Source organism: Tamandua tetradactyla, chromosome 6 (assembly GCF_023851605.1).
Source record: "Tamandua tetradactyla isolate mTamTet1 chromosome 6, mTamTet1.pri, whole genome shotgun sequence".
In the NCBI taxonomy this organism is placed as follows: domain Eukaryota; kingdom Metazoa; phylum Chordata; class Mammalia; order Pilosa; family Myrmecophagidae; genus Tamandua; species Tamandua tetradactyla.
This window is the reverse complement of record NC_135332.1, coordinates 181,753,241-181,778,095: the sequence shown is the minus strand read 5'-3', so window position 1 is coordinate 181,778,095 and position 24,855 is coordinate 181,753,241. Positions and strand designations below refer to the sequence as shown.

Here is a 24,855-nt window from a genome sequence, read left to right as displayed (position 1 = left end):
GTAGCTGTGGTGCCACTGCTCCTGCTTCCTCCTCCTCCTCCTCCTCCCCCCTCCCCTCCCCCTCCTCCTCCTCCTCCCCTTCCCCTCCCCACCTCCCCCATCCCCTTCTCCTCCCTCTTCTCTCCCCTCCCCTTCTTCCTCCCTCCCCTCCCCCGTCCTCCCCTCCCCCTCCTCTCCTCTCCCTCCTTCAGTTCTTCTTGCCTTTAAGAAACCACTATTCATCTGATTATCATTCTTTTATTAGCAATTTGTCTTTTCTCTTTGAATACTTGTAGTTTGCCACTTTGTTTGCGGCATCCGCTGTTTCATGGCAGGTGTCCAGGTTGGATTTCTGTTTAAGTATTAGACTTGGCATGCCTGCATCCCCTGTATGTAGGGACACATGTCTTTCACAGGTCAAGAAAATTATCAACAATTCCAGTTTTAAATATTACGCGGTCTCTGTTCTCTCTGTGTTTTACTTCTAGGACGTCAGTTAGCTATAAACAGGTATACATATTCTTCAACGACACTGGAGTCAATTTTACATTCTCCACCTCTTCACACCATCATTAGGCATCCTGGAAAACGTCTTCAGGCCGCTGTTCTGTACCTGGTTCTGCCTTCTCTAGTCTTGAACTCCCTGTTGACCTCCTCCCTCTGTTGGGCCCCCACCTGCCAGCACCATTCTAGCTGGAAAACCTGGAAAAGCTAGAGACCATATTTTAAAGATTCTCTTGAAATCAGGGTCACCAGGGCTCCAGCGGGAGATCTGAGCAGTGGAGAAGAGGTGGCACTTGTGGTTGGCCCCGGCTCGCAGGACTGAGAACAGGCGACGGTGGCGCTGGGCGTTCTGCTGTCTTCTCTCCGGCCTCTGGGTGATGGTCAGTGTCAGCGGCCGCTGCCCCTTCTGCTGTCCCATCCCGTGTCAGCGTCGGGCATCCCTCGGACTTCCTTAAGGCGAGTGTGTTGGTGGCCGCGGGCGAGGAGGCGGGTCCTGTCCAGTGGCAGCGTCCGTGGGAAGGCCCCGGGGGGGTTGGGGAGTCAGTTTGGGCCACACCGTTATGTGGAAGGAAACCGAGTCCCCAGGTCCAAGCCTATATTCACACACCTAGTGTGGTGCATCTTCTGTCACGCACACAACCCTGGCTAATACGCTACTTGTTGGGCTTTTAATTTAGAAAAAGTTCTATTTCCGAAAGTTTTCCTCCTTTTGTGAGTGAAAACTTAGACTACAGTTACCAGTGGCTGGGGCGGGGCAGGGAAAGGGGAATTCATGCTTAGTTGGTACAGAATTTCTGCGTGGGAGATGAAAACGTTGGGTTTTGGGCAGTGGTGACAGTATCAGCACAATATTGTGGATGTAATTAGCACTACTGAGCTATATATTGAAATGTGGTTAATTCTATATTTGATTGTGGTTAAGTAGGGACATTTCGGGTTGTATATATGCTAATAGAATAAAAACAGAAATGTACAACACAAGCAGAGAAACTTTATGTCAACTATGGATCCTTGTTAAATAGTACGGATATAGTATTCTTTCATCAGTTTTAACAAAGGCACACACCGGGCGAAGTGTTGATAATGGAATGGTGTATACAGGAAGCCTGCACTGTTTGCATGATTTTTCTGTAAACCCCAAAGTCCTCTAGTTAAAACAAAGTGTTAAAAAAAGAATTTATCTTGGTTTCTTGCTAATTATCATACCATCCTTTATTTCTTGAAATATTCCGTAAAGCAATTTATTTTATATTCTGTGTCTCATTTCCAGTATCAGAAAACATGTTGGGGGAGGCTTAATTTGTTGTCATTTCTGCTGACCATTTTCTTACATATTTGGTGAATTTATTTGTAAAATCATGCCCGGTTGAATTTAATATATGGGGATTCTGAGGGCCCGTATTTGGAGAGTTTTCCTCCCAGGAGGATGTGCAGCTGCTTCTGCCAGGACCCACTTTGTGGGACCTTCCTAAGAGCACCCTATTATCACTTGCACGTCCCCAAATGCCATGTGAGCCTGTCCACCTCCTCTCTTACTGAGCGCTCCAGGCAGACTCCTCCTGAGGTCGGTAGTTTCCGCTTCCTGGGGATCCAGCCTGCCTGTGGCATGCAGGTTCACGCTCTGAGGAGTCCTGAATGCCTTCTCTCCAGGTTGGGGTCTTGGGATCAAAGCTGCAGGGATGAGTCTGAGTGTTTCGTTTCCTTTCTCTCCCACTTGCCACATTTGCTTCTGAATGTTCCACATCCTTGCTTGGTAGTCAAAGAAGAGGCAAGGCATGAATAACGTGTGTCCCTAACTTTTCCAAAGAGCACCCTAACGGCAGCCCCCTAACTCCAGCATGTAAGATTTGAGAGCTGAATCTCAGAGTCTGCTCACACCACAATGGAGGGCAGTGCATTTTAGCAGGGTTGTGTTATGTCTACTTATGTATCACTCAGTTATTACTCAGCCAATGTTGGTGGAGTCACGCGTGGTCCCCAAATCCTCTTTCAATGTGAAACAAATTATATTTACTTGGAAATTATCTTTGACTTTTAAAGCTTATAATGTGTCACTATATTAAGATGCATGAAGTTTTCTCGTCTAATTTTGTTTCCTTTCTATTTAAGTGAGTTGGAGAAGGCGTGGATGGAAATATGATAATGTTGTGCTTATAATGTACTTATGACAGCTGTTGACATCACCCCAGAGAGAAACTTGCATTGTAAAAAGAACAAAACCAGGTAGACAGAAATGAGAAGGAAAATAAAACTGAGAGAGTAATAAAAAAGTTTTCCTTTAAGGAAAAGAGCTTTGACTATAAACAGGGAAATTCACCAGTTTCACAAAATGCGTTTGGAAGAGTTTCATGAACAGGCATATATAGATAAAAGTGTGCACATCCTGTTATTTATGAGACTCTAAATGCAGAATATCTTCTATAATGTCCATGTATGTAGAGGTAATGATGCAATATATAATGCATATATCACTAAAGGAATTCAGCATTCCCAGGTATGAATTGATAATTTCTTACAGACCTAGTAAAAGTCTATAAAACCAAAACTGCTGCCAGCAGGGCCAAAGTCGAGTCTGCCCTTGGTTTTGGAGTCAGGAAATGCCACAGTGGCGGTTAGCCAGGTGAAAGCGGGCATCAGAGTGCTACATGCTGATAGGCTACATGGATTAAAGTAGATATCTACATTTCATTTCTTACAAATTCTATTTCAAACCCAGATAAACTCCTAGACTCCTCTTGTGAAAATCTGAGTCACCACTTCATTAAACTGTGGCTTTCTCCTCGGGATTCTTACCCTGACCCTCTTAACTTGAAGGGAACATCAAGCTGTGTAAATCAACTTAAGGAATTAAAGCTGTTTTTAATTGCCTGCTTATGATGTGTTGAGGACAAATTTAGGTCTAGAAAGTAAAGCTCCCTCTCCTAGGGTGAGGTGGAAAGCAGGGTGCTTCCTCTTCCCTGCAGTAAACTTGGGTTTTCTCTCCTAGTGGAAATTTAGCAGAAGGCTAGTGATTTGATATCTAAGGGCTATAAAAGTACCCGCCTTATATATGAGTTCCTGCTATTCTGCCCTAAAACTGGGGTCTCTCCACTTGTATTTCCATCTGAGATAGCTCATTATATATGCTCTACTCATGTAATTTTCATTTGTTTGAACTTGGTACAGCTGGTTTTGGGAAAAAATGTTTTGAGAAAGTAGCTTGACTATAAATGCATTTGCCTCACAATAATTAATTTGAACAAACTCCAAAATTATGCTTAATAACTTTTCAGATCCTAATTAGGGCCAAATAAATGGCTTCCATTTATAGTAGAACGAATCTGATTAGTTTCTTGTTTGGTGTGCTACAAGCATGCAAAATATCCACCCTGAGGGGCCACTGAGCAAAATCCAAAACTTCAGATTTATTTAACCACGATTGCAAATTTATAAATTGCAACAGACTTTCCTAATTAATTTTGCATCATGCTAATGATTTTGCTTTGTAACAACTGGTTGTATTAGGAGGAATCACAGCCAGATCTGGAGCCATTTGCAGTCACTGTTAGTTTGGATAGAAATGAGCAGAAACAATAAGGAAAGCAACTTTCGGGGACATGGCTCCTGAGAGGTAATTACTGGTTCCACCAAATGTCTGCTGAAGCAATCCATTCAATGGCCATGATTTAGTAAGACCCCATTATATTAGGTATTTTACAGCTAATTTTACTTGCAACTGAAATGTTTTCTGCTGAAAGAAATTATTATCCAAATGTCTATGGCAAGGCTGGATGTGCAAGAGTCAAATGGGTCCAGATTTTGAGAAAAACAAGTGAAATGGACGGATGCTCAGGCAAATATAAGGGGTCATAGAAAGGGCACTGGGTCATAGGTGGAAACCCAGATCTAGTACATGTCTATTGCTTAATAAGAATAACTCTAAGTGGGCAACTGGAGGTGCTACCATATGGCCAAGAAAAACGGGTGCAGACAGAGGGAGAGAAGAGACTAGAGATGTGAACGGGAAGATAGAGGCAGTTCAGAGTGTCTTACTAGAGTCTGCACAAATGGAGTCATAGCTGTGTGTTAGAAAAAAGGCTTCCAGAAGCTGCTGGAAAGCAGCTTTCAAATAGTTGAGTTAAGGAGGCGAATAAGGGGCATTCAATGGTTTTCTGAATGAAAAGCTCCATAACTAAGAAAATGCAGAGTTGGCAGCTTGCAGGGAGGACGTGGATTTCTTGGACTGTGACTCCTTGTAGTTGATGTTGGGTCTTCTAATCAGTATCCCTTGTATTGCCGTTGTCCTCAGAAAAGATATGAACAGTTCTCGAAAGAGCAAGCATCTCGGCTTGTTGGTGGATCTTATGGATTTTAGGCTCGGGTTGTGTTTCAAAGTCCAGCCCATGGGAAGAGTCTTGGAAATCAGACAGTGCTACTCAAGAGGGTGCTCAGAGTAGAATCTGAGGACTTAGCTTTAGTAAATCAGGCTGGAGAATGTATAGAAATGGCATACAGTTCCCAAACTATTTAGTTTTCTAGACTCCATCTGCTGATGAAGAGTCTACTTCTAGGCTTGAGGGGTGGGGGAGCCTGGAATAGAAAAGCAAACATACAAGCAGACACATTTCAAATTGAATTTGATGAGATGTAAGTTAATATTCATTAGGTACAAATTCTAGTAACCTGCTTCAGGTTTAAGAAAAAGAGTGATCCCATGGCTAAGCAAATGTCTCACTTTTCCAAAGACAGAGGTGGGGATTCATGGAGAGGGCAGGGAGCAGGGGCAGGGAGCCCGCAAAACCATTTGTGTTCACTGTACACGGAGTCAGCGGTGGCAGGAGAGGTGCTTAGTCATCCTGCAAAGCAGGTAGCAGCACAATAAGAAGTGTCTGAAGAAGAAATCAATTGGACACGTATGTTTGAGCTGCTGTAGAACAGCAAATGGCGTTGTTGCCGCCTCCCCATTTCTTCCAAAGTTCCAGTTGGGACTATTAGGGGCTGGTGAAATATGCTGAATGAACACATGGTTTACTGGAAAGAGGAGACAGCTTGAGACTGCTTTAGAAATGAAACCTTTAAGACCTGCCCTACTAGAAAGAATAATGAAGTCTTTCATATTGAAAAGAAATGATACCAGATGGTAAATCTAATTCATGGGAAAAAATAAGAGCACTAGAAGTGGTAAATATGTGGGCAAATGCAAATGTCTGAATTATATCTTTCCTTCTCTTATTTCTTAAAAAAATGAGGTTATTTAATGTAATTATTATAATACTGTAATGTTTGGTTTAAGATCTAATATATAAGATGTAACATATTTGACAAAAATAACAAAAAAGGAGAGGGAAGAAATGGATCTACGTTTCTAAATTCTATTGGAATTAAGTCAATATTAACCTGGAGTAGGTTCCAAAGATGCATATTATCATCTTTAGAGCAACATTAAAAACGAATTTTAAAAGAAGGAAAAAAGAAGGAAGAATAGTTGGCGGAGGAGAGTGCATCAGGTGCTCCTTCCCTGGGGCGGTTTGGCCCCTGCTCAGGGAGCTTCAGGGCTGAGCGCCCCATCAGCCCCCAGCCCGCCTCCAGGTGAAGGAATTCATCTTTAATTGTCAAACAAGCAGACCTGTCTGGTAACAGGGTGGAGTGCCCACTCTGAGGCGTGTGTAATCACCACCAGATTCCTTCTTTCATTAAATGCATTTTCCCTGAATCCAATTTTGCCTGGTCAGATTAATGCATTTCCTACGACACCAATTGTTTGAAGTGAACCCTTGATTGCTAGAATGGCTGAGGGCAAGCTTGCTCATTCATTCTTTCATTCATTCAATTTGAGTTTCACTGCTTTGCATATTTTACCCTGGTTGGCACAACCTCCATCCTTACAGGGACTATAAATTTTGGGGCTCAGGCTGAGTGCATCCAAAAAAGCTATGTCAAAGGCATACACACTGCACAGCAAGAGGAGGGGCGGCTAGAGGAGGAGGATGGGGGATAGGTAGGGTCGATAGTTAGAAATGTTATGGAACTCCTTCTTTCTGCTCACGGCTATTCCTTGACTCACATTTGAAATGGCACTTCTCTTTTGCAAGCTATTTTAAATTTGAGTTTGAGTTTTCAAGCACTCATAAATTCCATTCAAAGCACAGTATTGTATGAATATGCTATTTACATATAAGAATATGTAGGAGTTGGGAGATGGCAAATATTTTAACTTCCCTTGGTGGATGAACAAATGAAGACTTTAAGAGGTTAAGGAATCTATTAAAAGTGACCAAGCTAATAGAAGGAAATATCATCATCCAAAATTGTTAAAATAATCACATCTACCTCTCTCTAAATATTCTGGAATAGCATTTTGATGCCAAGATATTTCCAGGGCCAATCTTGTCCGAGCTCCTTTCTTCACTGAAAGATTCCTTCACCTTCCTGCTCCTACTCTAACTTGACTCATCAGAAGTCGATGAGTTAACTGCAGCCTCTTAACTGAAGACTAGTTTAGCATTCTCTGCTCATCACGGTCTCCAGTGGTGTGTGTGCCCCCTTCCTTGCCATTCCTGCTTCCGAAGGATTTCTCTTTCTCCCTTCCCCACGCCCCCCAAAACACTCCCTAGAAGAGAATAATGGTGCCCACCTCATGAATTAAGTTATTCAGTTAATTGTTGTGAGTTAAATGCTTGCCTGGGATTGCCTCATATTAGCTAGTATTAGTATATTAGAATTATTATTATTAATGATGTAAATTTTAAGTACTGCAACTATTAGTCTGGTCATATCATAAAAGCCAGTATCCTTTTCTAAAGATAAACACAACAACTGCCTAAACGTGCATTTAACATTTATAGCAATTTTTATCCAGCAAGCTAGTTTTATATTCATGACAAGCACTTTCAACTTTAATATGTTTGCTTACATGAGATGCAGATTGTAATTTAATAGCACGCTGTTTAATTATGCCTTCATTTGTATAAATTGTAATGTTGCTGCTGAATAAATGAAATAAAAATCTCTTTAATTTCCTTCTCAATATTTAATTTAAACCAGTGATAAACAGTGGCCATTTCTTTGAAACAATGTTAATTAATATTCAAAAGACTAAATTTGTTTTAGGATGTATGGTATGTGTGGCATGTTGAAAGCATAACTGAACTGGAAATAAGGTTGATAGAGTTAAATAACCTCTGAACAGAGGAAGACATACTATACCATCCCATTGGATACATTTTTACCAATAGAAAAATGCACAATATGGGCTTTATATTTTCAAAGTGCTCATATAATTGTATCCAATATACAGCTCAGGATTTAGCTTTAGAAATAATTCACACACGTGCCACCTAATTATTTAACATATCAAAGCTTTAAGGGTCTCTGAATTTGATTGGGCTCCCGGTGTACATCCTGTTAAAGAATTAGGAGGAAGATGAGGGGCGGAGACCACCACACCGCTAAATCCTTCCACCCCCGACCCCAGACCTGGCACCTGGGCTGCAGAGATGAATACAACACCATGGCAGCCCTCAGTGGCTCGTCACCCTAGAGGGAAGGGGGGGGGTCACAGGCAGCTGTACCCCTTCCAGAACAATCCATGCTGTTGAGGAGAATCTGGTGCCAAGGGCAGAGGGAGAAAGGGGGGCACAGTTAGCCCTGTCAGTCACCACCCTTAGTCATGGCGACTCCGAACTTCTCTACTCCCGTCCACTGAGCATCGAGCCTGGTGCAGCCATGGCCTGGTGACCTCGAGGAACTGGTCCAATACTTGTCATCCACACGTGTGGACACCGAGGCCCAGAGAGGATCGATGATTTAGGCTGGAAGACAGAGCAAACAAGCAGCAGACAAAGACAGTGAACCCCAGAGTCTGGCCTCAAAGTCCACGTGATTAGCCCTCCCACGTGCTGGGAACTTTGCAAAGAATGTCCAGCGGCAGGGGGGCGGCGGGGCTGGGAGGGCCTGGGTTGGCAGCGGCGGAAATCTCACGGCCGGCCTCCAGCCGAAGGCAGTGGACAGCGGAAGACACCAAGGGGCCCACTCCTGCCTGGTTCCGAGCCAGATGGGACGGGAGCCCGAGCAGGACAGTGCAGCCTGAAGGGGAAGGCTGAGGACACAAGGGCCCTGGGTGCCCGGGAGAACCCTGTCCGAGCACAGAGAGGGCAGCGCCCCTGGGGGCGGGGGCACATCCCCCGACCCTAGGCGGGCTCGGGTCTGAGGGAAGCGGTTGGAGGGCAACGGGTCCGGCCCACTGAGGGGCGGGAGCCAGCGGAGCCAGCGAGGCTGGCGAGCGGTAGCGGGAGGCGGGGGAGCCCCTGAGCGCGAGCGGCCAGCGTCCTGCGCTGAGCCAGGGTCTCGGGGCCGGGGCCGGGGGCGGCGGACAGCCAGTGTGGCCTCCGCAGAGAGTGCCAGTGTGGTTTGAACCGTGATGACCTTCCCCCGGGCCTTGGGAAGGGAGGGCCGCCTCTGTCCATGCAGCCGTGCGGGGACCAGCTCCTCCAGGTGTCTGCACAGGTCCCGCGCCGTGAGCAGGCATCCCAGACCTGAACGGGGAGGGCGGGAGCTCCAAGTTGGGCCATCCCGCTCCGCATTCTCCCCTGGGGCTGCCTTGAGGCCACCCATCACCTCCCAGGTTCTGAGCAGAGATGGCCTTCAGCCCTGCTGCCCTCAGGTGCCTCTCACGCACGGGGAACCCACAGCTCAGCAGCGGCTCTTTGGCCCCTTTGGTCCCAGGGTCGTCCTTTTGTCTGGGGGGGCAAGACCAGGAGGGGAGCTGACACCTTTGGCCAGACTTCCTTTTCCTAGGCAAACATACACTGCTGAATCAAAAGGTGGCTGGTTGTATTTTTACTTGTTGGCCCAGCAAGGTCTGGGCTTGGCCTTACCTTAGCTTGGGTGTGCTTGACCACAGTCCATCCAGAAACTCAAACCCAAGCGTGTGAGCTGTCAGCCCTCCTCCCTCCCTCCAGCACCCTGCTTCAAACAGTGACCCGTCCTTCCAGGTCTCTCACTTTTTCACCTTGGACTGCACCCCACTTTCCATCCCCATGCTCTCTCTTTCCCCTCCATCATTTCGTGACCAGCTTACTGCTACTGCAAGCAAACTCTTTTCCTGTTTCCTTCTGCCCATTGTACTAGAGCCTGCACTGCTGCTAGATTGAACTTTCGGAATTCAGACGAAGCATCACTGTTGCCCTGAGTTTGAACCTGTGAATGGCTTCCTGTCGCTGAATAAAACTTGGTTCCTCATATACAAGTCCAAGAGCTGCACGTGGCTGCTGACAGCCACTGCCCAACCCCTCCCACAACAGGCCCTTTGCCTGAGGGTCAGCTGGCCCACAAGTGTGATTATGTGCTCCAGGCAGAGCCAGCCTGCACCGCAGTTTATTTTAGGGAACACTCTCCTCTTGGCAGCATTTTTATCCCCACAGACTGCTGACAATTATATCTCTTTTACAAGATTTTGTGAGGACTGTTACTTCCCTAAATGCCTATATTAAAAACAATAAAGAGCAAAAATCAAGAACTTAACAGCACAATTGGAGGAACATGTGAAAGAACAGCAAATTAACCACAAAGAAAATAGAAGAAGAGAAATAACAAAGATTGAAGCACAGAAAATTGAATGGGAGAACAAAAGAACAACAGAAAGAATCAATAAAACCAAAAGTTGGTTCTTTGAGAAAATCAATAAAATTGATGGGCGACTAGCAAGACTGACAAAGAAAAAAAGAGAGACGATGCAAGTAAACAAAAGCAGAAATGAGGAAGGGTGTATTACCACAGACTGTAAAGAAGTAAAAGAAATCATAAGAGGATACTATGAACAACTAATTGCCAATGAATGAGACAACTTAGATGAAATGGACTAATTCCTGGAGACACACAAAAAAGTCACACTGACTCAGGAAGAAATAGAAGATTTTAACAAACCAATCACAAGTAAAGAGATTCAATTAGTCATCAAAAATCTTCCTACAAAGAAAGGCCCAGCTCCAGAAGGCTTTACAGGGGAATTTTATCAAAAATTCCAGAAAGAACTAAGACCAATCCTGCTCAAACTTTTCCAAAATTTTGAGGAAAAAGGAATTCTCTACTTAACTCATTTTATGAAGCTAATATAATTTTAATACCAAAACTGGGTACAGATGCTATCAGAAAGGAAAACTACAGGCAATCTCCCTAATGAACATAGATGCAAAAATTCTCAATAAAATATTAGCAAATTGAATCCAATAACACATTAAAGGAATTATACACTCTGATGTAGTGGGGTTTATACCAAGAATGCAAAGATGGTTCAACAGAAGAAAATCAATTAATGTAATAGAGCACATTAACAAATCAAAAGGGAAAAATGGAAAAATCACCTGATCATCTCAATGATACTGAAAAAGAACTCAACAAAATTAAGCCCCCTTTTCTCATAAAAACACTCCAAAAGATGGGAATCAAAGGTAACTATCTCAATATGATAAAGGGAATATATGAAAAACCAATAGCCAGCATTGTACTCAGTGGAGAGAGACTGAAAGCCTTCCCCACAAAGATCAGGTAAAAGACAAGGATACCCACCATCACCACTATTATTCAACATTGTGCTAGAAGTTCTAGCTAAAGCAATCAGACAGGACAAAGAAATAAAAGGCATCAAATTGGAAAGGAAGAAGTAAAACTCTCACTATTTGCAGATAACATTTACTATACTTGGAAGATTCTGAGAAATCCACAGCAAAGTTACTTGAGCTAATAAACAAATTCAGCAGGGTGGCAGAATATAAAATTAATGTGCAAAAATCAGTAACATTTCTATACACAAGCAATGACCTAGCTGAAGAGTCAGTTAAGGAAAAAATTGCATTCAAAACAGCACTTAAAATAATCAAATACTCGACTTCCGGAGAAGATGGTGGCTTAGTAAGCCATGCGGGTCTTAGTTCCTCCTCCAGAACAACTACTAAAGAACTAGAAACAGTACAGAACAGCTCCCAGAGCCACGACAGAGACCAGACACACAGCGCACCCCATTCAGGACTGGCTGGACCGGCTAAGAGACTCCGCTGCGGTGAGGTCCCTGAGAGGCGTGCGCTTCCCCGGGCCAAGGCGGCTGGCGGCCGGAGCCCCTCCCTCCCTCCTTCCCGGGCCGGCTGGGAGCTTTGGATCTGGTTCCCCAAGCCGCGGCGACCGGAGCCCCTTCCACACACGCAACTTCCCGGGCTGGCTGGAAACCTTGGATCGACGGTTCCCCAAGCCGCGGCAGCCCTCCCACATGCAGCTTCCTGGGCCAGCTGGGAGCTTTGGAGCGGCGGTTCCCCAAGCCGCAGTTTCCGGCGACCACAGCCCTTCCCACACATGCGGCTTCCCGGGCCGGCTGGGAGAATCAGAACAGCAGTTCCCCACGCCGCGGCAGCTGGCGACCCTCCCCCACAGGCGACTTCCCGGAGGAAAAGGAAAGAGTCTCCAACAGTAGTAGAGACTGAGCCCAACCTAACACCAATAGTGGAATTAAGGAACAACTTCTGACTACTAAAAATAGGCCCTCAGCTCAGGCGAAACTGATCAAGGCGGAAGTCGCCGATTGGGCTAACTGAAAAAGAGGAAAGGAGGCAAAACAGAGCCTTCTGCAGCTGTTTCTGCAGAAGCTTCATTGCCTCTGGGCTCAACGCTGGGATTACACAGGTTACGACTGCCCCGAATGCAGAGGCGGGCTGCTTTTAGGGCTCTCTACCACATGAACCTTCCCCGCGGGAGGGGTGAAACGCAATTCAGGTGGAATCCCTCTCTCAAGGAATTCAGATCCCAGGACTTCACAATTTGAAGCCATTAAAACCAACCTACAACCTTTCCTCTGTCTCCACCACACACCCAGCAGCGAGAGTCTTCCAAAGTTAAAGGAGCCACAACATCTTTTGCTGGTGGGACCCGCAGACAGACAAGTACCACATACTGGGCAGGATAAGAAAAGCAGAGCCCAGAGACTTCACAGGAAAGTCTTTCAACCTGCTGGGTCCCACACTCAGGGAAATCTGATTAAATGCCCAGATGCCAGCAAAAAAAAAACAAATCACACCAGGAAAATTGAAGATATGGCCCAGTCAAAGGAACAAACCAATAGCTCAAATGAGATACAGGAGCTGAGACAACTAATTCTGAATATACGAACAGAAATGGAAAACCTCTTCAAAAACCAAATCGATAAATTGAGGGAGGACATGAAAAGGCATGGGATCAACAAAAAGAAGAAATGGAAAGTCTGAAAAAACAAATCACAGAACTTATGGGATTGAAAAACACAGTAGAAGAGATGAAAAAAACAATGGAAACCTACAATGGTAGACTTAAAGAGATAGAGAATAGAATTAGTGAACTGGAGGATGGAACATCTGAAAGCCAAAAAGAAACAGAAACTGTAGGGAAAAGAATGGAAAAATTTGAGAAGGGGCTCAGGAAATTGAATGATAATATAAAGTGCACAAATATACGTGTTGTGGGTGTCCCAGAAGGAGAAGAGAAGGGAAAAGGAGGAGAAAAACTAATGGAAAAAATTATCACTGAAAATTTCCCAACTTTTATGAAAGACCTAAAATTACAGATCCAAGAAGTGCAGCACACACCCCGAAGAGAATAGACCCAAATAGGCATTCTCTAAGACACTTACTAGTTAGAATGTCAGAGGTCAAAGAGAAAGAGAGGATCTTGAAAGCAGCAAGAGAAAAACAATCCATCACATACAAGGGAAACCCCATAAGACTACGTGTAGATTTCTCAACAGAAACCATGGAAGCTAGAAGACAGTGGGATGATATATTTAAATTACTAAAAGAGAAAAACTTCCAACCAAGACTTCTATATCCAGAAAAATTGTCCTTCAAAAATGAGGAGGAAATTAAAACATTCTCAGACAAAAAGTCACTGAGAGAATTTGTGACCAAGAGACCAGCTCTGCAAGAAATACTAAAGGGAGCACTAGAGTCAGATATGAAAAGACAGAAGAGAGAGGTATGGAGAAGAGTGTAGAAAGCAGGAAAATTAGATATGATATATATAATACAAAAGGCAAAATGGTAGAGGAAAATATTACCCAAACAGTAATAACACTAAATGTTAACGGACTGAATTCTGCAATCAAAAGACATAGACTGGCAGAATGGATTAAAAAACAGGATCCTTTTATATGCTGTCTACAGGAAACACATCTTAGATCCAAAGATAAACATAGGTTGAAAGTGAAAGGTTGGGAAAAGATATTTCATGCAAATAACAACCAGAAAAGAGCAGGAGTAGCTATACTAATATCCAACAAATTAGACTTCAAATGTAAAACAGTTAAAAGAGACAAAGAAGGATACTATCTACTAATAAAAGGAAAAATTCAACAAGAAGACATAACAATCATAAATATTTATGCACCGAATCAAAATGCCCCAAAATACATGAGGAATACACTGCAATCACTGAAAAGGGAAATAGACAAATCTACCATAATAGTTGGAGACTTCAATTCCCCACTCTCATCAATGGACAGAACATCTAGACAGAGGATCAATAAAGAAACAGAGAACTAGAATATTACAATAAATGAGCTAGACTTAACAGACATTTATAGGAAACTATACCCCACAACAGCAGGATACACCTTTTTCTCAAGTGCTCATGGATCATTCTCAAAGATAGACCATATGCTGGGTCACAAAGCAAGTCTCAACAAATTTAAAAAGATTGAAATCACACAACACTTTCTCAGATCATAAAGGAATGAAGTTGGAAATCAATAATAGGTGGAGTGCCAGAAAATCCACAAATATGTGGAGGCTCAACAAGACACTCTTAAACTGTGAGTGGGTCAAGGAAGAAATTAAAAGAGAAATTAGTAAATATCTTGAGGCGAATGAAAATGAAAACACAACATATCAAAACCTATGGGATGCAGCAAAGGCAGTGCTAAGAGGGAAATTTATTGCCCTAGATGCCTATATCAGAAAAGAAGAAAAGGCAAAAATTCAGGAATTAACTGTCCACTTGGAAGAACTGGAGAAAGAACAGCAAACTGACCCCAAAGTAAGCAAAAGGAAAGAAATAGCAAAGATTAGAGCAGAAATAAGTGAAATTGAGAACATGAAAACAATAGAGAAAATCAATAAGACCAGAAGTTGGTTCTATGAGAAAATCAATAAGATTGATGGGCCCTTAGCAAGATTGACAAAAAGAAGAAGAGAGAGGATGCAAATAAATAAGATCAGAAATGGAAAGGAGACATAACTACTGACCTCACAGAAATAAAGGAGGTAATAACAGGATACTATGAACAACTTTACGCTAATAAATACAACAATGTAGATGAAACGGACAAGTTCCTAGAAAGGCATGAACAACCTACTTTGACTCAAGAAGAAATAGATGACCTCAACAAACCAATCACAAGTACAGAAATTGAATCAGTCATTCAAAAGCTTCCCAAAAAGAAAAGTCCAGGACCAGACGGCTTCACATGTGAATTCTATCAAACATTCCAGAAAGAATTAGTACCAACTCTCCTCAAACTCTTCAAAAAAATCAAAGTGGAGGGAATGCTACCTAATTCATTCTATGAAGCCAACATCACCCCCATACCAAAACCAGGCAAAGATATTACAAAAAAAAGAAAACTACAGACCAATCTCTCTAATGAATATAGATGCAAAAATCCTCAATAAAATTCTAGCAAATCGAATCCAACAACACATTAAAATAATTATACATCATGACCAAGTAGGATTCATCCCAGGTATGCAAGGATGTTTCAACATAAGAAAATCAATTAATGTAATACACCACATTAACAAATCAAAGCAGAAAAATCACATGATCATCTCAATTGATGCAGAGAAGGTATTTGACAAGATTCAACATCCTTTCCTGTTGAAAACACTTCAAAGGATAGGAATATAAGGGAACTTCCTTAAAATGATAGAGGGAATATATGAAAAACCCACAGCTAATATCATCCTCAATGGGGAAAAATTGAAAACTTTCCCCCTAAGATCAGGAGCAAGACAAGGATGTCCATTATCACCACTATTATTCAACATTGTGTTGGAGGTTCTAGCCAGAGCAATTAGACAAGAAAAAGAAATACAAGGCATCAAAATTGGAAAGGAAGAAGTAAAACTATCACTGTTTGCAGACGATATGACACTATACGTTGAAAACCCAAAAAAATCCACAACAAAACTACTAGAGGTAATAAATGTGTACAGCAAAGTAGCAGGTTACAAGATCAACATTCAAAAATCTGTAGCATTTCTATACACTAGCAATGAACAAGCTGAGGGGGAAATCTAGAAACGAATTCCATTTACAATTGCAACTAACAGAATAAAATACCTAGGAATAAATTTAACTAAAGAGACAAAAGACCTATACAAAGAAAATTACAAAAAACTGTTAAAAGAAATCACAGAAGACCTAAATAGATGGAAGGGCATACCGTGTTCATGGATTGGAAGACTAAATATAGTTAAGATGTCAATCCTACCTAAATTGATTTACAGATTCAATGCAATACTAATCAAAATCCCAACAACTTATTTTTCAGAAATAGAAAAACCAATAAGCAAATTTATCTGGAAGGGCCGGGTGCCCCGAATTGCTAAAAGTATGTTGAGGAAAAAAAACGAAGCTGGAGGTATCAAGCTGCCGGACTTTAAGGCATATTATGAAGCCACAGTGGTCAAAACAGCATGGTATTGGCATAAAGATAGATATATCGACCAATGGAATCAAATAGAGTGCTTAGATATAGACCCTCTCATCTATGGACGTTTGATCTTTGATAAGGCAGTCAAGCCAATTCACCTGGGATAGAACAGTCTCTTCAATAAATGGTGCCTAGAGAACTGGATATCCATATGCAAAAGAATGAAAGAAGACCTGTATCTCACACCCTATACAAAAGTTAACTCAAAATGGATCAAAGATCTAAACATTAGGCCTAAGACCATAAAACAGTTAGAGGAAAATGTGGGGAGATATCTTATGAAACTTACCATTGGAGGTGGTTTTATGGACCTTAAACCTAAAGCAAGAGCACTGAAGAAAGAAATAAATAAATGGGAGCTCCTCAAAATTAAACACTTTTGTGCATCAAAGAACTTCATCAAGAAAGTAGAAAGACAGCCTACACAATGGGAGACAATATTTGGAAACAATGTATCAGATAAAGGTCTAGTATCCAGAATTTATAAAGAGATTGTTCAACTCAACAACAAAAAGACAGCGAACCCAATTACAAAATGAGAAAAAGACTTGAACAGACACCTCTCAGAAGAGGAAATATAAATGGCCAAAAGGCATATGAAGAGATGCTCAATATCCCTGGCCATTAGAGAAATGAAAATCAAAACCACAATGAGATATCATCTCACACCCACCAGAATGGCCATTATCAACAAAACAGAAAATGATAAGTGCTGGAGAGGATGCGGAGAAAGAGGCACACTTATCCACTGTTGGTGGGAATGTCAAATGGTGCAACCACTGTGGAAGGCAGTTTGGCGGTTCCTCAAAAAGCTGAATATAGAATTGACATATGACCCAGCAATACCATTGCTATGTATCTACTCAAAGGACTTAAGGGCAAAGACACAAACGGACATTTGCACACCAATGTTTATAGCAGCATTATTTATAATTGCAAAGACATGGAAACAGCCAAAATGTCCATCAACAGACGAGTGGCTAAAGAAACTGTGGTATATACATACAATGGAATATTATGCAGCTTTAAGACAGAATAAACTTATGAAGTATGTAATAACATGGATGGACCTAGAGAACATTATGCTGAGTGAGACTAGCCAAAAACTAAAGGACAAATACTGTATGGTCCCACTGATGTGAACTGACATTAAAGAATAAACTTGGAATATATCATTGGTAACAGAGTCCAGCAGGAGTTAGAAACAGGGTAAGATAATGGGTAATTGGAGCTGAAGGGATACAGACTGTGCAATAGGACTAGATACAAAAACTCAAAAATGGACAGCACAATACTACCTCATTGTAATGTAATTATGTTAAAACACTGAATAAAGCTGCATCTGAGCTATAGTTTTTTTGTTTGTTTGTTTGTTTTTATATATATTTTTTGCATTGTTTATTTTTATTTTTTTCTCTATATTATCATTTTATTTCTTTTTCTGTTGTCTTGCTATTTCTTTTTCTGAATCGATGCAAATGTACTAAGAAATGATGATCATACATCTATGTGATGATATTAAGAATTACTGATTGCATATGTAGAATGGAATGATTTCTAAATGTTGTGATAGTTAATTTTTTTTAATTAATAAAAAAAAGAATCAAATACTTAGGAATGACCTTAACTGGGGTCATAAGGGACTTGTACAGAGAAGACTACATAATATTGCTAAGAGAAATCGAAGATCTAAATAGGTGGAAAGACATTCCCTGCTCATGAATAAGAAGGCTAAATATAATTAAGATGTCAATTCTCCCCACATTTATCTACAGATTCAGCACAGTACCAATCAAAACTCCAAAAAACTACTTTGAAGATTTGGAAAAGCTAACTACCAAATTGATCTGGAAGGGAATGAGACCCTGAAAAAAAGCATCCTAAAAGAGAAGAACCAAGTGGGAGGATTAACACTCCCTGACTTTAAAATCTGTTATAAAGCCACAGTGGTCAAAGCAGCATGGTACTGGCACAAAGATTGAAGCATTGACCAGTGGAATTGAACTCTGAGTGCAGAAATAGTCTGCCAAATGTATGGTCAACTAATTTTTTCACAAGATCTCCAAATCCTCAGAACTAGGACAAAAAAGTCTTTTCCATAATTGGGCACAGAAGAACTGTCTCTCAATAGCCAAGAAAATGAAAGAGGACCCGTATCTCACACCCTACACAAAAAATTAACTCAAAGTGGATCAAACACCTTAATATAATAACTAGCCAACCATACAGCTTCTAGAAGAAAAGTTAGGGAAACATCTTGAAGACCTAGGAACAGGAGGTCGCTTCCTAAACTTTGCACCCAAAGCGCACGCAAAAACAACAATAACAACAAAAGATAAATGGGGACTCCTTCAAATCAAATGCTTCTGCACCTCAAAAGACTTTCTCAAATGGGTGAAGAGGCAGCCAACCCAATGGGAGAAAATATTTGGAAATCACATATTGGACAAAGGTTTGATTTCCTGTATATACAAAAAAAATCATACAACTGAACAACAAAAGAACGAACACCCAATTATAAAATGGGCTACAATATGAATAAGCATTTTTCTGAAAAGCAAAATATAGATGGCTCAAAAGCACATGAAGAGATGCTCATTTTCACTGGCTATAAGGGAAATGCAGATCAAGACTACAAGGAGATACCACCTCACACCTATAAGAATGGCTGCAATTAAACAAACAGGGAACTATAAATTTTGGAGAGGCCGTGGAGAAACTGGGACACTTATGTGCTGCTGGTGGGAATGTATAATGGTGCAGCCACTATGGATGACTGTGTGGCAGTTCTTTAGGAAACTAAATATTGAGTTGCCCTATGATCCAGCAATAGCACTTCTTGGTATATACCCAGGAGAACTGAAAGCTATGACATAAACAGACATTTGCACACTGGCATTCATAGCCCCATTATTCACAGTTGCCAAAAGATGGAAACAAACCAAATGCCAATCAACAGACAGTGGATCAACAAACTGTGGTATATACACACGATGGAATATTATGCAGCAGTAAGACAAAATGACGTCCTGAAACACATGATAAGATGGATGAGTCTTGAGGACATAATGTTGAATGAACTTAGTCAGACACAAAAGGATAGATAGTGTATGATTCCACTTTTATGACCAGCATAAAGGTATAATCAGAGGCTTATAATACAGAATATAGGGGACTTAGAGATACACAGAAGCTAGAGATTGGTGAACCATTAACTAATGAGGTTGAACTCCAATGTAAGGGAATAGATAGGAGCAAAGGTGATTCTCTAGTGGGTCTAGAAGTAATATTACCATATTGAGATGAACAAGATTGAAAGGGGTTGTATAGACCTACGTGTCCCACTGATTAAAACTAGAAATATGAATTAGTTCTCACAAGAATTACTTCAAAGATATGATTCTTCTATAAAGAGTATTTGAGTCTAGGATCCAGGGAAACTGCTATTGCATGCTATGAGCTATGTTCAACAGGAAACCATCAGCACTACCACAGCAACAGCAGAGGTAAATAATGGGGGAAGGGACAAGAGTTAAGGGGAGGTTTAGATTTCTACTTGGCGAGAGTGTCTTTATGGGTTTTCTTTCTCTTGGGAACAATGAAAGTATCTAAAATTGAGAATGTTGATGGACTGTGGGCTGTGAGCCTTCTACATGATGCCTGATGAATGCAGGTGGCTGAAGGATGCATGATGGAGAATTAGATTGGTGAAAAATGATGTATACTTATGAACAAAGGTTGTGTTGCTACAAAAAGGAACAAAATTGTGACACACGCATCGATGTGAATGAACATGTGGGGCATTTGGTGAGACAAAATAAGCCAGAAACAAAAGAACAAGAAGGGTACGGTCACCTTTAGAAAATGCTTATGAGAAAACAGGGGCCTAGATTGTAAGCTTTTAGAGGATATACATCAAGTCCAGACTGGTGATTATCATTACTGGATTTTGAGAGGCTATTTTATATATATATATATATATATATATATATAATCTGATATTTAGAGATAAGAATGAAACTGAACAGGTTGGGGTTAAAGTAATTCAGAACATAGGGGTAAGGAAGACAGTGTTTATATTTTGAAACCACACATACGCTTTGAGACCAATGAAAGAAAGATTTATTTGATCTGGAACTGAAATTTTCTGCAGTGCATAATCTAATTCAACCTATCTGTACAGCTCATTTGAACAATTGAAACACAGGGAGCACAGAATAAAAAAGAGGTCCTTTAATCCTGTATAGATTATTGTAATGCCTGGAAACATCCTAGAGTATATTAAGCAGATAATCAAAAAGTATTGGCAAAGTCCCCTGAGGGATGGGAGAAAGACTATGGAACTATTAAACATTACCATCAGGGAATCACCTGATACTATGTCAAACCTTAGGGACACCAAATCAATAGGCCATGCTGCTCACTTTTGTGAAGCTTAAATAGATAGCAGAAAAGTTTAGCCTACCTATAGGCATGCTTGAGGGTTACTTCTGGAGGACCTCTGTTGTTGCTCAGATGTGGCCTCAGTCTCTCTAAGCCCAACTCTGCAAGTGAAATCATTGCCCTCACCCTTATGTGGGACATGACATTCAGGGGTGAAAGCTTCCCTGGCAACATGGGAGATGACTACCAGGGATGAAGCCAGACCTGGCACCAAGGGATCAACAATTCCATCCTGACCAAAAGGGGGAAAAGAAGTGTAATTAATAAAGTATCAGTGGCAGAGAGAGTCCAAATAGAGCCGAGAGGCTACTCTGGAGGTTGCTCTTACACAAGCTTCAGTTAGACCTTGCTACCTATCACAACCTGCCAATCCCCAACCAGGACCATTCCAGCCAATCCTAAAGAACACCTACGGCAATATATAAGATTCCACAAGGGTTCCAGCCCCTAGCATAACTTTCCAGAAACCTACAACTTCCAGATGGGTCCCTGGTCCAGATAAGTTCTGAAGCCTAGCCTAGCCTCTCCAGAACATCAGATAGTTCCATCTCCCTTCCCCATATTAGTGACAGACCCTTCCAATATGAAACATTTAGAATTGCCATAGCCAAACAACCCTAAAGAGAGGGATGGAAAGGTCAAAGGTGATGGTGGAATTATAGAGAGAAGATAGGACTTCACAAATGAGTATGAATACTGAATCATTAAATTGATATCTCTTTTAGTCCCCAGTATCTTAGAGCAGCTAGAAGTAAAACCTAAAATTGTGGAATTGTAACCCATGTCAAATTCTGAAATATGTTCTATAACGAATCATGGTGCTGTGCTTTGAAATATAGCTTTTTTGTATATATGTTATTTTTCACAAAAAAATGAAGGGAAAAAGTCTATTGTGATGATGAGAAGTATTTAAGCCTTATAACCTCCTATGTTCTGGAGCAGCTGGAAGGAGAAATCTGAGATGATGGTATGGTAGCCCATGATAAACTCTGGGATCTGTCCTGTAAAATACTTGTTGAAGAGTGCTTTGAAAACTATTGCTTTTCTATTTATTTGCTTTGTTATACTATACATTAAAAATCAAAACAAACAAACAAAAACATTATATTCTTCTGGGAGAAAGAAAAGCCTTGCTACCACTGTGACTTTGGACGTCTAGTTACTGAAAGAATGAGTCAAATTACTTTTGTTAAGCAAAAAAAAAAAGGTTTTGTGGGGACTGAATCTGATGATGTTCTTGGCACACAGAAGAGACTCAAAACACACTGGGTTTCTTCCTCATCATCACATCTGACCCAGCCACATGCCTTCCCTGTAGTGGATGTTCATTATGTTTGTAGAGCAGTTGTTGAAACAATCAAGACCTCCATATCCTGTTGGAAGCAATCACCATAAATTAGCTTTCTAATTCTCAAAATAGTTAAATGTCAATGAGTGCATTCTATTTTTTCTCCTCTAATTTCCTTATAACTTCCTCCTATTTTGACAGCACCTAGCACCTCCCCGCCCCCCCCCCCCCCCCGGAATATTAGATAGCTTGTGGCATTTTCCAAAACAGTTTTGTTATTGCCTTCTTTTCCTTCTATTTCCCCACCTCCTCCTCCTCCTCCTCCTCTTCCTTCCTCCACTGAAGAGTGAGAGTCACTGTTGATCCTTTGATGCCATCAAATGCCACCTCCCACCTGTTTCTAGAAGACCTGTGTTGCATCCATTTCCACTGCTATGGTTTCATCTTCCAGGCATTATGCAGAGCCCTCCAGTGTCAGGCACTGAGCTGGGTGTTTGGGAGACAGGGATAAATAGTGACACTTTCCCAACCTGCATGGTCCAGCCCTGCCCTGGACATTTCTCTTGCCATCTCCTTTGTCACGTTTACCTTCATGTGCTACATTAAGAAGACTGTCCTTTCTTCTACTTGAAGAATGATTCAGTCTCCTTGGGTTCAGCTTAGATGCCAGTGCCTGACGCCACTCCAGCAGACTAAGCCATGCCCTCTTGTGAGTGCCAAGTTCTTTCCATATTCATTCACAGCCTGTGGGCAACTCGATGACACAGGTCCCCCTTTGCCTGCATACTTTGCAGTTTCCTTCTCTTCTCCAGAATGTGACCTTAGACTTTGAGGGGCACTACATTCACTTCTCTGCTGGTTTGACAAAGGAATGAGCAGCGGCTGCCAAAGGGGCTGGGAGAGGCTCAGAGACCTTCGACAGGGCAGAGACCTGCCCCGAGAGGGGCATCCAGCCTGCTTTCGAACAAATCCTTCAATTCCTTGGACTTGTGAACATGTCTCTTGTAACCAAACACTGCATTCTATTCCTAAAGTATGGTTTGATGTTTGCAGAAACTAGAATTGTGTATTTGGCTCTCAGGATAGTAGAACAGAATGTCCAGTGCCAGCCTGAAGGAGACACACTGGGGAATTCATGTTTGATTTTAGATGGCATTAGGTTTTTTGTAAGTATATTCTGCAGTTATTACATATTTAATATACAATAATTTATATTATATTAATTATATATATATTATATATAACACACACACACACACATATATATAAGATTCTGTTCCAATTGGGCTGAATGGCAGCTGTCTCTGGGTGGTTCTGTGGCCTCTGCTCTTCATCGGCTGTTTCAGGAGAGGAAGGACTGACCTGATGGACATGCCCTGGCAGGACGCTCAGCCCGTGCCCCTCTCTGGGTTCTGATCTCCTTGGATTCCAGAGCTTGTATTTGCTGCAGCCCCATAGGGAGGGTGTGTAACTCAGCTCCCAGATGGATGTCACCAGGTTCCCTTGCCCAGCAGCCCTAAGCCCCACCCTCCACAGTGCTTTACCAGGAGAAATGCTCTCTCCTTGGCTCCAGTGGCAAAAATCTACCCCTTGGTTTTCTCATCTGCTCTGTTTTCAGGCTGACCTTTCCTCAAACCAGCTCTTCTGCCAGGAATGTCCAGTCTGCAGTCCAGTAACTAATGATCTTTCAGGCCAGCTCAAATACCTTCTCCCTAATGCCTTCTCTTTCCCTGCCTCTCTCACATAAAAGGGATGACCCTTCTGTGTGCAGTCACAAAACAGATTTCTCCCACTTTTCTAAAGTGTCTGACCTTTCTATCATAGCTGCATTCACTGGGCTATTATGATCTGTTTACTTTCCTTTCTCCTTCACTGTTGCTCCCTGAGGGCAAATACTGCCTGATTATTTTGAAATTCAAGAGCATCCAGTGCCTGGAATATAATTGGCAAACAATAAGTGCTCTTTAGGGAAATAACTATAGGAATTGTTAATGAACTGATATGGACACACCTTTCACCTTACATGAATTTTTCCCCCTTAATTACCGATGGGCTTCCTACCCTGTTTCAATTACTACAGAATTGTTGTAACTCTGAGCATCTTTACTCTGTCCATGCCTTACATCATTTCCCTATATCCTTCTTTTAAGTATGGTCATTGTTGATTTCTTGACTAACCTCCAGTTCTAAGCACACTCTCCCGTGGTGCTCTCTCCTCAGCTTCAGTTTGCATTTCCTGAAAATCCATCCACCCCCATCAGGCTGTCTTGGGAATTGAATGCCCTGTGACTGACAGCGACTCCTGCCAGCTTTGCCTATCCCCTGGAAAAGGACTCAGGCTACTTTGTGACCTATTTCCAATTTGGAGGCACTGAGTAAGTATTTATTTTATTGAACTTGATCTGGATGTGGTTGAATCCAGACTTTACAGGAGATTGCAGCTCATGGGGAGTGAGAAGTAATGGTCATAAGTCTCTGTGATGCTTGGCAATAAGCAATGCCTTGAGGAAAATGCCCTAAGTCTGTAAAATAACAAGGCCCAAGGGTTTGGATAATCTCTGATGGGAAGGTGCAGGAAGGATGGGAAGGGTCCAACGTGGAGCTGAAGGCATGTGACTTTGGGTTTGAAGGATGGGATGTTAGTTCATGGGGCTGATTGGTTCAATGTGCACAAGGAGCAGAGGCATGAGCAGTGATTGGTGCTGGGATGTAAGGGTACAAAGCAGCGAGCTGTCACCGTCAGGTGTGGAGAGCCCTCCACAGGTATTTTAAGGACATTGTTTCTCCTGGTTCCCACAGTGCAACTGTACCATGAACGGCTATCTCCACATACAGGGGAAGAAAGAGGGGCTCTAAAGAGCCAGTTGATCAGCTTGTCCTAAGAACTCATGCACACTTGTCTGATGCCAGTGCCCAGAAAATGGTTGCAGGAGCC

At 41.9% G+C, this 24,855-nt stretch overlaps 1 long non-coding RNA gene across 1 annotated transcript in view; it reads left to right on the top strand.

The window, feature by feature from the left end:
• LOC143686532 (uncharacterized) overlaps positions 1 to 24,855 on the top strand; it is a 42,995-nt gene that overhangs the window by 3,867 nt on the left and 14,273 nt on the right. The window contains exon 2 of the long non-coding RNA XR_013177250.1: positions 24,141 to 24,295. This is a non-coding gene — a long non-coding RNA (uncharacterized LOC143686532). The remainder of the gene's footprint in view (positions 1 to 24,140; positions 24,296 to 24,855) is intronic.